Below are 15,002 nucleotides of genomic sequence, written 5' to 3'. Positions count from 1 at the left end.
CATTCCTGTGACAGTTCACTGAGAGTATGTTCCATTGGACTCAATAGTTCTGAATAGGCAGGCATAGGATGGAGCTACCAGTTTTTAAGGTTCCACAAGACTTGAACATTTTAACAGTGGCTCCTTTACTCTTCTGGATCAAGTAGTCTAGTATCCTGATCTCACAGTGGTCGACCAGAGGCCTGTGGGAAGCCTACAAGCTGAACACAAGCACAACAGCACTGCGATGCCCAGCTGTGATTCCCAGCACCTAGCATTCAGCGGCATAACACCAGGGTGTCATCATGATGAAGAGCAGTAATGCGGGCACACACTTTGTACATGTGCATTTAGAAAAAGACACATAACAAATAAATAATATGGTGTGGAAATTTAACAACTGCCAATTAGCCCAGGGAAATTTGAATAGTAACACATGCAAACGAAAAGCAGAAAACATATGGCTATTACACAAAGCACAAATAGATAATTGGGTAATTTTTATATATCCTGCTGGCAATTTATTTTGTTTTTATAACTGTTTAAATTAAGCATTATGATTTTTTAAAATAAAAAAAAACTATGCTATGCAGCACTTTAAAGTCACATTGGGATATCATTTTGCATCTGATCCGTGATCCAAAACCATGTATCTCCTATTGTTCTGCCTTTTCTTTTTCTATATGAGTGCCTGATAATGTGAGTGTGGGTGGGGAGAAACACAAGAGTAGACCCCTGAAAATTTAGACCCCAAAACCCAGGAATCCAGTAATCAAATGCTGAGATCTTTTTCTCCAGCCAGATCTCCTGTTTTACTGGTAATACATGTGAAACCTAACAGATTAGGCAGTCCCCTATCTTCTCATGGAATTTCTTTCGTAAGAAATGCAACGTTAGTCCTGCTTTTGAAAAAGCTATCCTATCTTTCTCAGATACCATTCATGCCATTCAAAAATGCATGCCCTGCCTGGGTTGGCGGGCTTCCAATGGATCATTCCAACTTTTTATACATTTTAATTCTGTGCTTTTTTGGAAGGTGTCTACACAAGCACTCCTCTTTGGACACGTGTGCAAATGGGAGCTGCATGTGCATAGTCATGTTTTCAAAACAAAAAACAAAGCCAGCAAAAGCTCTCTATTCCCATCTAACAGTTAATTGTCAAAATTGTACCCACAGCCCTAACAGTTAGATTTTTTTTTTTTTTGGAGTTTGGATTTGATATCCCGCCTTTCACTCCCTTTAAGGAGTCTCAAAGCGGCTAACATTCTCCTTTCCCTTCCTCCCCCACAACAAACACTCTGTGAGGTGAGTGGGGCTGAGAGACTTCAAAGAAGTGTGACTGGCCCAAGGTCGCCCAGCAGCTGCATGTGGAGGAGCGGAGATTCAAACCCGGTTCCCTAGATTACGAGACTACCGCTCTTAACCACTACACCACACTGGCTCTCAGTGTGGATATGCAAATAGTGGGTTCAGGGCTAGAGTTTATGCAATAGTGAGATGTTTGAACTATATTCTGCTGGATTTAAACAACTTCAGCTAATAGTTGATTGAGTTTATTATTATAGGACACAATCCACTGTAACATTGACCTAAGCATATCCCAATGAAATTAATTGAAATTAATAAGAAAACAATGATAGACTCACTCTGAGAAAACAGAGTAGTAATTTGTTCATTCACCATTGATTATTATGGCTAGGCTAATGGATTCCCATCAAATCTGCATCCAGTACAATTATGAGTTACAATAGCCAAGGAAATATATTACAGTTGTCTTGTAAATGGGAGATTTGATGAACATTTACATATATATCTCCCCAAAATTCATTAATTCCGCCATACAAATAACACATATACCAGAAAAATCAATAGGAAGCAGATACAAAATAATAATATAGTGAGGCATTTTCCAATTTTAGCAGTTCTGCTTGGGGACAGGACTATTAATTGCATAAATTCCTTGCTGCCTTGAAAATCAATGATACTGGAGCTTGTTATAAAAAAGATGACACAAAACAGAGATGAATATTCCTTGCTTTTGCTTGGTTCGCTCTGCAGTCCCAGTATCTGTGGGGTGATGCAGCAAAGATAATAGGTTTTCGTGTTAAAGGGGAATATTGAAAAGTAGTGATATGCTTCTGAATATCAGGGGTCCTGAGGACAAACAACAGCAATCGCCTTCATGGGTGCTTCCAGATGGCGGCTTACTATTGCAATAGGGTCATTGAGATATCACAAAAAATGGTTAGTTGGCCACAGGTTTTTTTAACATCAGAATTTTCCCAGAAAGGGGAAAGAAAACATGGAATGTCATTTTTATGCCCATGACATCATGTGGATGCTGGGCTGTCACGATATACATTTAATAAATGATGACATTAAATTAAAGTATGTATGCATGAGGAGCACCAGTCCCACAATAAACACTTTGGATCAGAATGTACCCGAGATCAGTCAGGAGCGAAGAATGACTGCAAAGGGATTTTATAAAGCCTTTAGTAGTAGATTTGTAATTGAAATTTAATCATATTTATTTAATGAATGGTTTTTTTTAAGGAGTGGGCAGAAAGAGGGTGTCATGTTTGCATTGTTACACATTGACCTGGTTGACACACAACACTAAGCTAAACCATGGCTTAGTGCAAACACGAGGGTTCCTGGAGAGAAGATTAAAGCCAGTTAACTCTTTCTCTGGTCCTGCTGCTACTATGCTGCAATGAACTAAGCTATGGTTTGGCTTACAGCAGGCATAAGCAAACTTTGGCCTGCCAGATGTTTGGGACTACAATTCCCATCACCCCTGACCACTGCTTTGTTAGCTAGGGATGATAGGAATTGTAGTCCCAAACATCTGGAGGGCCAGAGTTTGCCTATGCCTGGCATGGAGAGAGGTCCAAATCCCGGCTCAAGATTTATTTCATTCCAGACAAACCACAAGCTGTAAGTGAAGGCTAGATCTAAGGCTTACTACCTGTAGTTTGTTTTTAGGAGATAAACTTACGAGTCTGGCTTCGGACACAACGCTAAGCCTCGGAGGCCACATGTTTGTGCTAAGTCATGTTTTGGCTTAGAGGTACATGAGAAGTGGGCCATTGTAAGCCATAATGTTTCCTGAGGGTTCTTCTTTTGCCTCTGTCAAGTAGAGGTTCCTCGCCTTACAGTAAGGGCCAGTAGAAAATGGCAATTAAATTTGAATAAATAAAGGTAAAGGTAAAGGGACCCCTGACCATTAGGTCCAGTCGTGGCCAACTCTGGGGTTGCAGCGCTCATCTCGCTTTATTGGCCAAGGGAGCCGGTGTACAGCTTCCGGGTCATGTGGCCAGCATGACTAAGCCGCTTCTGGCGAACCAGAGCAGCACACAGAAACGCCGTTTACCTTCCCGCCAGAGCGGTACCTATTTATCTACTTGCACTTTGACGTGCTTTTGAACTGCTAGGTTGGCAGGAGCTGGGACCGAGCAACGGGAGCTCACCCCGTCATGGGGATTCGAACCGCCGACCTTCTGATCGGCAAGTCCTAGGCTCTGTGTTTAACCCACTGCGCCACCCGCGTCCCTAAAATGATCAAATAGGCAGGGGGGAAATGCATTTGTATGAAGGGGAGTCAAGAGGCGTTGGTTTAACAACCAACAATACTAAAAGGTAGCAGATACATTGCTGGGCAGAAAACAAGATATGTTGTGAGGTACTTCTCATTATTTCCAAGTGTCCCTAGAAAACATATTGTTAACAACATTATTTAAAAGCATTTGTGGATGGTAAATGGGTAAGACTTACAGGGAAAAAATCTTAACCAAATGAATGCCTCTTCAAAGAAAAAAAAGATCAAGAAGCAAGACTCTGAAAGGACAAGATATTGTGCAGCATGGAAGGCACTCGAAATTGAGCAAAGCCCAAGCGTGAAGAGCGGCTAATATATTGTTATCTGCTAGGCACAGTGCAACAGCAAGTGGCAAATGTTCCCCCTTTAAACTGTTTCACAGTTTGTGTAAGAAAGATTTCTGTTTGACAGTAGCAAAATATAAATATTCACCAGGAAGATGGATAACTTTAAATGTGGCAAGCAGAGCAATTTATGTCTGTTCGGAATCTGTTCAATTTTAGACAGAGAGAGCATAACTTTGTTTTATTCTCTTTGGCTTTTCTGCGGCATCTTGACACAATCAGATGCTGCTGGAACTCTTAGAAGAGATAGAAATTTGGGAGTCCCACATCACCATCTTTTCATTTCTATCGGATGAGAAGGTCCACAGTTCAATAGTAGAGTAAATGTGTTTCATGCAAAAGATCCCAGGCACAGTCCCTTGTATTTCAAGATAAGGGGGTACCATGTAGTACCATGTAGCAGACTTGGGGGAAACACAGTCTGAGAAGCTGCTCTCAGTCTGACAATACTGGACTATGATCCAGCTTGGTATAATACGGCTTCATATAATAATAATAATTTATAATAATTTATTTATACCCCGCCCATCTGGCTGAGTTTCTCCAGTCACTCTGGGCTGCTCCCAACAGAATATTAAAAACATGATAAAACATCAAACATAAAAAACTTCCCTAAACAGGCTGCCTTCAGATGTCTTCTAAAAGTCAGATAGTTGTTTATTTCCTTGACATCTGGTGGGAGGGTGTTCCACAGGGCGGGTGCCACTACCAAGAAGGCCCTCTGCCTGGTTCCCTGTAACCTCACTTCTCGCAGTGAGGGAACTGCCAGAATGTCTTCACTGCTGGACCTCAGAGTCCGAGTTGAACTATGGGGGTGGAGGTGCTCCTTCAGGTATACTGGGCCGAGACTGTTTAGGGCTTTAAAGGTCAGCACCAACACTTTGAATTGTACTCGGAAACATACTGGGAGCTAATGTAGGTCTTTCAGGACCGGTGTTATATGGTCTTGGGTGCCACTCCCAGTCACCAGTCTAGCTGCTGCATTCTGGATTAGTTGGTAGTTTTTGGGTCACCTTCAAAGGTAGCCCCACGTAGAGCACATTGCAGTAGTCCAAGCAGGAGAGAACTAGAGCATGTACCACTCTGGCGAGACAGTCTGCGGGCAGGTAGGCTCTCAGCTGGCTGTGTGTTGTGTTTTGCACTGCCCCAAGTGGTGAGAAGCCCCAGGGGCAGCTCCTTTGGGAAATGGATCTGACCAAAGACTATGACATTTTTGTTTATTTACAACTATACAAGCTGAGCATAGGCAGAGATACACAGCTTAGCACCATTCCATAGCAGATGGCTTTCTGGTCTTCTAGAGCTCAGAGATCACTCTATGACTCTTTCTCTTCCCCCTTTGTATTTGGTGGTGAGTGGGGTGGGGTTGCTGAACAAAGGACGGTTAAGGAAGGGTGCTAGGTTCATGCATGATGCCAAGCTATAGTTATAACAAGCCAAGTTTTGCAAGCCACAAATTATGGCTTCAGATCATGGTTTGTTAGCAGTAAACAAACCATAGGTAAAGCTGCTGGGTCAAGCAGCCCTCCTTTCCTGTATGCTTCAGCCAATCCTGGACTGTGGAGAGCAAAGTGCATGTGTCACTGCACCTGTGGGTACCAGATGGGGACCGAAAAAGAAACAGATTTCCAGCAGCTCTTTGCTTTCAGCCCACAGTGGGTTGGATAAACAGAAGAATGGCAGAAGTATTAAAGGGCGAGTTAATCATTTATATTAAAACAACTTGTGAGTACAAACAGCCATAATAAAATGAAACAGTCATGGATGTTCAGTTTAGTGTCTTGTGGAAGACTGAATAAAAGTGTTAACATTAATTTTAGTATTTTTGTTGTCAGCATCGGCACACAGAATTAATTTATAGCTAATGAATCTACGAAGCACAGCCATGATATTGCTTGGAAATGCTAATTGCCTTTGTGGTGTAGAATAATTAACGTGAACTGCCTTCACTCAATGTTAGCAACAGTAATAATTCCTTACAAAGAAACTGATCACAGATATTTCTACCTATACATGGGCAACCACAATTAGCTTCCCAGACCCAAGCCTTGGTGAGACTTCCCAGCAAGTATCAAGTGATAATCAAAACCTATAGGACGTTGCTGGTGTGAAGAGCAGGTTGGCACAATTGAGATTATACTTGCACAGCTCATATGTGTTGCAGACCAAAACTGGATAATGCCGATGGTGGTAGTGGTGGTGATGATGATTTAAAAAACGATGAACAGCAGGGCGGAGGTCATCTCCACTCCCTATTCTCTATGCAGCCTCCAGAAATCTGCTCTGAAATATTAGGGTTGCCACCTCCCACTCTAGAATCTAAAAGAGGCAACTCTCTTCCTTCCATTGATAGAAGCCTCCACTAGATAAACCTCTTCCATGAATAAAATGGCACCATTGGAACCATCAGACCCATTCATTTTACATGCAGGTGCAATTGATGTGGGGATATGCAACTGACTAGTATTAATCATGGCTTCTCTGTAGACAAAATGCTTCAGCACAGGAATGGGGAACCTGTGGCAGACTCCAGATGCTGATGGACTCCAGCTCCCATCAGCCCCAGCCAACATGGCCAACAGTTAACAATGGTGGTGGTCAGGCCCATGTGGAACTTGTCTGAGGCCTGGGGCAGGAGTCTGGGCCCCCAAGGCCCAGGACAAGTGCACCTGGCTGCCTCCCCAGCTGCACAGACCTGGTGGTAGTTGTAATCCAACAAGATCTAAGGGCTCCAGGTACCTTACTCATTTTTTTTGCATTTGCGATCACTTCTCCTACCTAGGTAGTTATCTTTCCACAAGGGCCTTCCTTTGTTAGTATGTAAGTCTTATATGAACTCTGAGTATTTTCCACACTGTTTATGTTAGTGCTTGATTGTTGATCATACTGAAGAAAGACTGGAGGAGAGTCATTTGTAATGCAAATATGCATCTTGGCCAATATTCCTGTCTATTTTATTACGAACTCACTTAAACAAGAGAAGAGCTACTGCTTTAAGACTATGTGTGACTATAGGTAGCTGGGAGGTACAAAATGCATTCTTGCCTGAGTCTGTTGACACATACCACACAATCCTAATTTATTGTAAGATGGAGCTTCCTAGCATGTTTCTTATTAGGCTGCAACTTAACTGAAGTACACATGAAATAAATAACCATCATCTTTGTAACGATACATATGAATTGTCACTGTAGTACAGTGGTACCTCGGGTTAAGAACTTAATTCGTTTTGGAGGTCCGTTCTTAACCTGAAACTGTTCTTAACCTGAGGTACCACTTTAGCTAATGGGGCCTCCTGCTGCTGCGTGATTTCTGTTCTCATCCTGAAGCAAAGTTCTTAATCCAAGGTACTATTTCTGGGTTAGCGGAGTCTGTAACCTGAAGCGTCCGTAACCCGAGGTACCACTGTAATCTCAATACCTTTGCTTTAGCAACAGGAGAAAAGTTTTCCTGGACTTCTTAGACCAAGCTCAATGCATCAGAACCAAAAGCAAACAGAGCAATGCAAAATTCAGAAAGAAATGGGAAATTTAGACACAAGTGGCATGGGTTTTGTAATACATTTGCAGTGCTAGAAAGGATCTATCTGTACTGACAGATATGTCCCCTTCCAATTAACACATTTGATAATCAGATAGAATGGTATCAGGGTATAATGTGTCAGAGAAGCCAAGCAGACCAAAGGATAAGCTTACAACCTTGAACAAGGACAACCCTTCAGATGTTGTTAGACTACTCCCATCAGTCTGTGCCAGTACAGCCAATGATTTGGCATTATGGTAGTCCAACAAAATCTGGAGGGACCCATGTTGTCTACCCCTAACCTAGAAGGTTGAAGCAGCAGCCCCCGAGCTTTAATTAGAATCGTTGAGGCTGGCACAATGTGAACTGACTCCTTGTAAGGAAGCAACAGTTATTTAATGGGTAGCAAGGCAAATGTTGCTGGCTTCAGTTGCAGTGGTACAAGTTAGTACATGTCCTGCAGTTAACACTGATCAGCAGAGATGTTGGTTTTCAGCATGTCTGCCTCTTCCCCACCTCCAGTCTCGCTATCTCAGATGGTTTCAGGGAACAGTCAAAATGTCCTTAAATCTAACCACCACAGCCTTGCCGCCTTTAGGTAAACCTCAGCTTTCTGAATTTTTCTCATTGGTGTCCATCCAGCACAAATTAACTCAAGTTTCATGTTCTTTGTCTGAATAATGTCTTATTATTTCATGTGCCCAAATGTTATTACAAGGGCTTTCCTGTCTTCTAAGCAGTCACTTGGCCTCACAGCATGTCTTTGTAGGGAAGAGAGACTATATTCTGTATTTTTCGGGCTCTTGCTGTTTATCATTAACAAAGAGCAGCTGGATATCTGAGTTACATTGGAGCTAGAATCTGGGCAACATGAACAAAAAGTGCTTTCACTTTTAACATTTATTTTTTCAAACCCTAAAAAAAGAAAAGAAAAAAGTTCCCATCTTTCAAGAATTTACTTGCTGTGGTGCCAGGTGTCAGCCTTGTTCCACTCATCATTTGGATATTTGCCAGAGATAAGCTGCTGAGACTTCAAGCTGATTGAAAATATCTGCTATGTATTTTGAGGGGCATAAAAACAATTTTAAATTGCCTTGCCTGATTCCAGAGTGTGTCTTCAAATGTCACTGCTGCTAAAAGTCTAGGAACTTAGCATATGCTCCAAAATAATATTCGAGTTCATGTCTGGGATATAGCATGGCATTGATTTGGGACATCTACCTGTCCAAGAAACAGTGATATGGTGATAACTCATGTTCTGATCCTTTGTAGTCCAGGCATCAAGGCAGGTGATTAATTGGCTTCAAGGTGTGAGGCAATCCAACAAGGGACTGCAAAAGAGATGCCATTGAACACCCATGCTATGGAACTTGGGGCACATGAAGTAGCAACCTTGCCAAAGTTGAAGCTAAGCAGAACTAGGTCTGGACATTATCTCTTCTTTGGTGATCACTCGCGGCCGAGTAAGATTCCACAAACACGGTTTTACAGTGAATCCATAAGTGACTGTGGAGGCCAATTCTGGATCCATACATCCTTCCACAGTGGGGACATAGGTTTCCGGGTGGGAGTTGATCACGGTGAGGGTTTGCCAAACGTGCCTTCCTCTTAGTTTGTTTCTCCTTTTCGCCCTGAGTTTGTACTTCAAAGTCCACGACACCTTTGGAAAAGGCTGTTCTCCAAGCAGGCCAGTGTTTCCCAGTTATCAGTGCTTATACTACATTTTTTAAGCTTTGCCTTGAGAACATTTTTAAACCTCTTTTGTTGTCCACCAGTTTTTCGCTTTCCATTCTTAAGTTGGGAATAGAATAGTTGCTTTGGAAGACGATCATCAGGCATCTGCACAACATGACTAGTCCAACGAAGTTGATGTTGAAGAATCATTGCTTCGACACTGGTGATCTTTGCTTCTGCCAGTACACTGACATTAATTTGCTTGTCTTCCCAAGTGATGTGTAATGTGATGAACCAGCAAGTGAAGGACATTATCTAGGTGGAAGATCACCCAGGAACCTTATGCAGGCACAAGGGAAGAAAGGTGGAATATAATTACATAGAGGTTCTTCTTTTTGGGGGTGGGAACTGCTTCCAGTACTTCTGATTAGGTACAATTGCATGAGCAGCAGACATGGGTGTTGCCTAGGCGGGGCAGGGGGGGCAGGAATTTGTTCATCCCCCCCAAAAAAATATCATTCGGCCCCCCACAAGGTCTGACAGACAGTGGACTGGCCTTTTCAGCAGGGGGCCAGTCCACTGTCCCTCAGACCTTGTGGGGGGGCCCGAACTATATTTTTGGGGAAAAATCAACGAATTCCTATTCCTCACAAATAACCCAGAGATGCATTTTAAATAAAAAGACACATTCTACTAATGTAAAAACACGCTGATTCCTGGACTGTCCACGGGCCGGATTTAGAAGGCAATTGGGTCGGATCCGGACCCCGGGCCTTAGTTTGCCTACCCGTGGTCTAGATACTGCAGGGCAGCTTCAACATCCATATCCTTTAACTGTGAAACATGTCACAGTTTTCATAATCTTAGACACAACAATCGCTAAGGGAGGCATTTCACACATCCAAGTGAGAATCACCAAGTATTCATTAAACACATAGTGAGAGACTGAGATGTAAATCGACAGATTAACAAACTCAAAGCCTTCATCAAAAGAGAGAATGTACCTTACCTTTAAGCACACCTTAGAATTTACCTATTTGATATGGCTCTGTTCTAAGATATGCATAAGGACACCTGAAGAGAGGGAACTGCATTGTCGTTTTATTATTAGTTTTACAGTAGTATTAGTATTACTGTAGTATTGTTAGTATTACTGTACTCTAGAGACTGGGTACCTGTGAAATGATTGCTCTGCCATTGGGATAGAGAGGAAACCTTTTTGAGCACCCCCACCCTCGTATAGCACACAGAACAACAACAACAACGCACAACCCTAGGAATGGGAATTGGTTGAATGCTTATGTCTTGAACTGTTGCTAGGTAGAGGAAACAGAGGTTCAGATCCATTTGCAGTGATAAAACCAGCCTTCCTTCACCTTCTAGATGTTTTGGACCACAACATCCACCAGATGGGATTGGTTACACCAACACAGAGAGGAGAAAGAAATAAAGCACAGACACATATAAATGGATATACCATGTTAATCAGCCAAAGGCCATTTCTGCCTGGCACTTAAATGTGTATATTGAAGGTGGCAGGCGAGCCCCCTTGGGGAGAGCATTCCACAAACAGTGAGCAACTGCAGAAAAGGCCCAGTCTCATGTTGCCATCCTCTGGACCTCTTGTGGGGGAGACATATGAAGAAGGGCCTCTAATGAACATCACAGGATCTGAGTAGGTTCATATTGGGAGACATGGTCCTTGAGGTATGTGGGTGTTAATTTGCAATATTATAATCTTGGCCGATGCCACTACAGTGCTTAGGATCATTTTCCTGTAGATTTTTTGTCTCCTTGGCTTTCGCATGTGGACCTTAGCTGAATGCTCTTTCGCCCCATATTAAGTGTACTTCTTGTTTTCTGTTTGCTGAAGAACTGACATCTAGTTTCTTTGAAACTGGCTATCTGCAGATGGGATTGCTGTGAAAATACATCAGTCACAGTAGTTTGGGCTCTGCTCTGCTTCATAAAGTTAGAGCGATATGAGGAATACCAGATATATGGAGCTATAAATAGTGGTTAATATAAATGTTGCTGTTACATATTTAAAATGCAACATGACGATTAAAGAGACTTTGAAAACACAGGGCAATCTATTCTGCAGAACTATTATGATTGGAAAACTAACAAATCATTTTCCCCCTGAGTTTGAGCAGCTAAAGATGAGATACTAATCATTCCAAAATAAAGAATAACATACTGGAAAGATTTAGGATTAAATAGACGTTTCTAGCTAGGGAGTTATTTATTTTAGTGGTGTCTGGTCTGGTCATTTACTGCATAGGGACAGATGCAGCTATGAGAGAGATCAAAGCTGGGCTGGCTGGGCTGTCAAACTACTGCTGGGAAGCTTCTACGGGATAGCAATGATGGTTCAAGGAGAAGCATTTTCTGGTATTTAAATCAAACAGCATCAACAAATAATATCCATCTTGAAGCTGAGGTGAACTCAAGTGCCATCTAATTCCCATTGCTTGGCTTTTCATCTCTCTTCCAAAATAAGCTTCACACCATTAAAATCTGATTAATGGATCCTCCAGGACAAAATACTTGAGCACTATTTTAAGTGTTAATTCTGCTTTTCCGCTCTTCATTATATCACACATTACACAGCTTTGCTATCAAGGGACTTGGCAAGAAGATAAGCAAGATGAGATACATTCTGCCTTAACTTAGGAGACAACGGCTGCACTTCAAGCTCCCTTTGTACAGGGCTGGGCTGGGGTGGCGCCGCTTGTGCCACAGTGGCGCTCCCTTGTGCTGAACATGCCACAGGGCAGAAGTGCCACCATTGGAAATGCTCCAAATAGGGAGGGCAAGGGTTGGGCAAAGGCTGAACTGGCTTGGAATCGACTGGATCTTGGCCCACTTAATATCATTGGGCCCAACTCAGGTCCCACTGCTGTGTCACCTACAGATCACCCACCCTTCCTTCCCTGCCGGTGTGAGCAAACATGCGTAGGGTTAAGAATATGAGAACTGCCCTGCTGGAAACAGTTAAAAGATCAATCCCCAGGGAAACTGGTAACAAAAGAGTTTGGCAAATGGTGACAATGCTCTAGTTGACACAATTCAAAAGATTGTAGGAGAACACACCTCCCACATTTTAGACCACTGGAGTCCATTCATAATCTGCTGGACAATCTAATATTTGAAATTTTACATTAGTTCCTTCTTGCTTTATATGTAAAATTGTTTTCTTCTTTTTTCAGTTTCTCTCCCCTTTTTTATCTCTAGATTTCCTTGACTTCTGTTTGCACTTATTCAATTCTAAAATAAATTGATTATTGTGTAAATTGAGTCAACTAAATAGTTGCGGTAGTAGGTGCCAACACAACAAGTTCTGATAGCGCAACAGGACTTTCTCTTCCCCTATGCCCCCCACAACCAGCCAGAGGTGGAGCTAGCTGCTCTGGCACCTGGAGCAGCACACATGCCGTGCACCTGAGGGTGGGGTTAGCCACCCATGGGGCAGGGCTAGCCGGTCATGGTGAGTGTCCCGGGGGCGGTGTTGGGTGTAGTGAAGGGTTAACCTTCTGTGTCTCGAGGCTGAGAGGAGGCGCTTACAAGGGAAGTAAGCCAGGACGTGACGAAAGCAGCTTGGAATGCTGTGAGCTGAGTGAAAAGTGAAAGCAGCTTTGCTTGCGCAGCTGCACACTGAGAGAGAAGGACGCAGAGAAAATGCAGCTACAATCTGATGGTCTTTATGAATTGTAAATATGCTACTTTTGAGCAAATAAAGTGATATTAGGACAGAAGAAACGTGTGGGACTTTTACTGCCCTTTCAACACGGACGCTGTGCAATTCTGCTAATTGCTTTACGACCTGCAGAGGCGCGCAGGGGAAGCGTGCCGGACGCCGAACAATAAAGCAATAAATCTACCTAACAGGCGGCACAGTGATGTCGCCCCTCCCCAGGGATGACACCCGGGGCGGACCGCACCCCCTTCCTCCGCATGTGCAACCAGCACTAGGGGGTGTTGGGAGAACCCACAGAACAGCCCATGGGAAGGAGAGGGGAGATTGTTCCATCAGAAAAGTAGCAATCACCTTAGCATTCAAATTCCATCACTTGAGTGTAGTAAAAGGTCACAGTTGCATGGTTAAAGTTGCTTGAAAAGTCCACTGTGGGATGATTAGAAGTGGGTTGGGATGGTTACAACTTTGTCCTTCTGACATGGGTGAACAAATGTCCTTGGATCCTTGTGAGTAGTGAGACCCAGCAGAACAAAATATTACGTTATGCTTTCATGGTGCTGCTCAAATTATAGGAGAAGTGTCTGAGGATCTGTTAATGAAATCTATCAACCCCATACCTGATTCTCCCCAGTTTTGGACCCCAACTTCATGCCTCCCCTGTTCAGCTTTCTAACAGCAGTATACAAGGAGACCATTACAGAAGTTCAGGAGCCCAAGCCCACTCTATCTGCTTCCCCCCCTTCTTTCTATTATTCAAGCACTGCTTTGGGGGGTCTTTATAAGTAGGTAATGAGCTAAGTGCTCTTCTCTCAGACTCTAAACAGCAAATACCTGAATGAAATGGCTCTGACAGCTTTAAAGTATTTCTATTCACAGAAAGATGCTTCACCGTATAATAGCTTATTTCAAAAGTGTAATTTTTGGTGATAAGGGATGTTGCCACAAAGAACCTCTTACAGGTATATATGTATTGTCACTCATGGACTATTGGAAGGTTAGGAGACACTGCAAATTAAGTACCACCATTCATAGACAACATGTTCCAAGGACGCAAATCCACATTCAGACTTGCCTCTAAATCAGACAGGAGCTTCCAATTCATTCTAATCAAATCCTTGGTCTAATAGTTAAACATACAAGGTGGAAAGGGGTGGCACATGCTACTTAGACACATTAGAATCTTTGTGAAGCTCTTGTAGGAGACATATTATTAACACTGGTTTATAAGATCCTCTCGTCTGAGAATGCCAATCAGTTGCATGCGGGGAAAACGGTACACACTGAGCTGGATTGTGTTGACCTTCCTGGCACTGGTGAGTACTTGCGCCAGTGAATTTAAAATTAAAGTGATTCATTGCAGTAAATGTTACAGGACTGGAAATAATAAGGCTCAGCAAGCACATTGACTCCACTGGAACTGTTTGTCTGAGTAAATGCACACAGTGTAGCCCAAGGAATCTTAATAACAAATGCTCTGTTCCCAAGTTAAACACATCCCTACTATGCCATGGATAGTCACAAGAACCAAACACAGTTGCTCACCCCTCCCCCTTCTTGTAACAATTGGGCAGATATTTGTGTACAAAGCACTCAGCAAGGAAGGAGCAGTGGGTCAACGCTCCTTGCAGGCAGACCCAGGGTAATTGCACTAACAGCAGCACACCAATGGTGTGCAGCAAATCAAGGCACTTTATATCAGAAACTGGCCCAGGATTGGCCATCTTCTGTCATATGAACATGCAAAAGTGCCTTATACTTTAGCTCTTTGTTGTTTGTTTAGTCGTTTAGTCGTTTCTGACTCTTCGTGACCCCATGGACCAGAGCAGGCCAGGTACTCCTGTCTTCCACTGCCTCCCACAGTTTGGTCAAACTCATGCTGGTAGCTTCGAGAACACTGTCCAACCATCTCGTCCTCTGTCGTCCCCTTCTCCTTGTGCCCTCCATCTTTCCCAACATCAGGGTCTTTTCCAGAGAGTCTTCTCTTCTCATGAGGTGGCCAAAGTATTGGAGCCTCAGCTTCAGGATCTGTCCTTCCAGTGAGCACTCAGGGCTGATTTCCTTCAGAATGGAGAGGTTTGATCTTCTTGAAGTCCATGGGACTCTCCTCCAGTACCATAATTCAAAAGCATCAATTCTTTGGCGATCAGCCTTCTTTATGGTCCAGCTCTCACTTCCATACAT

Source organism: Podarcis pityusensis, assembly GCF_964106645.2.
Source record: "Podarcis pityusensis genome assembly, chromosome: 1".
Lineage (NCBI taxonomy): Eukaryota > Metazoa > Chordata > Lepidosauria > Squamata > Lacertidae > Podarcis > Podarcis pityusensis.
Note: the sequence above shows the minus strand (reverse complement) of the source record.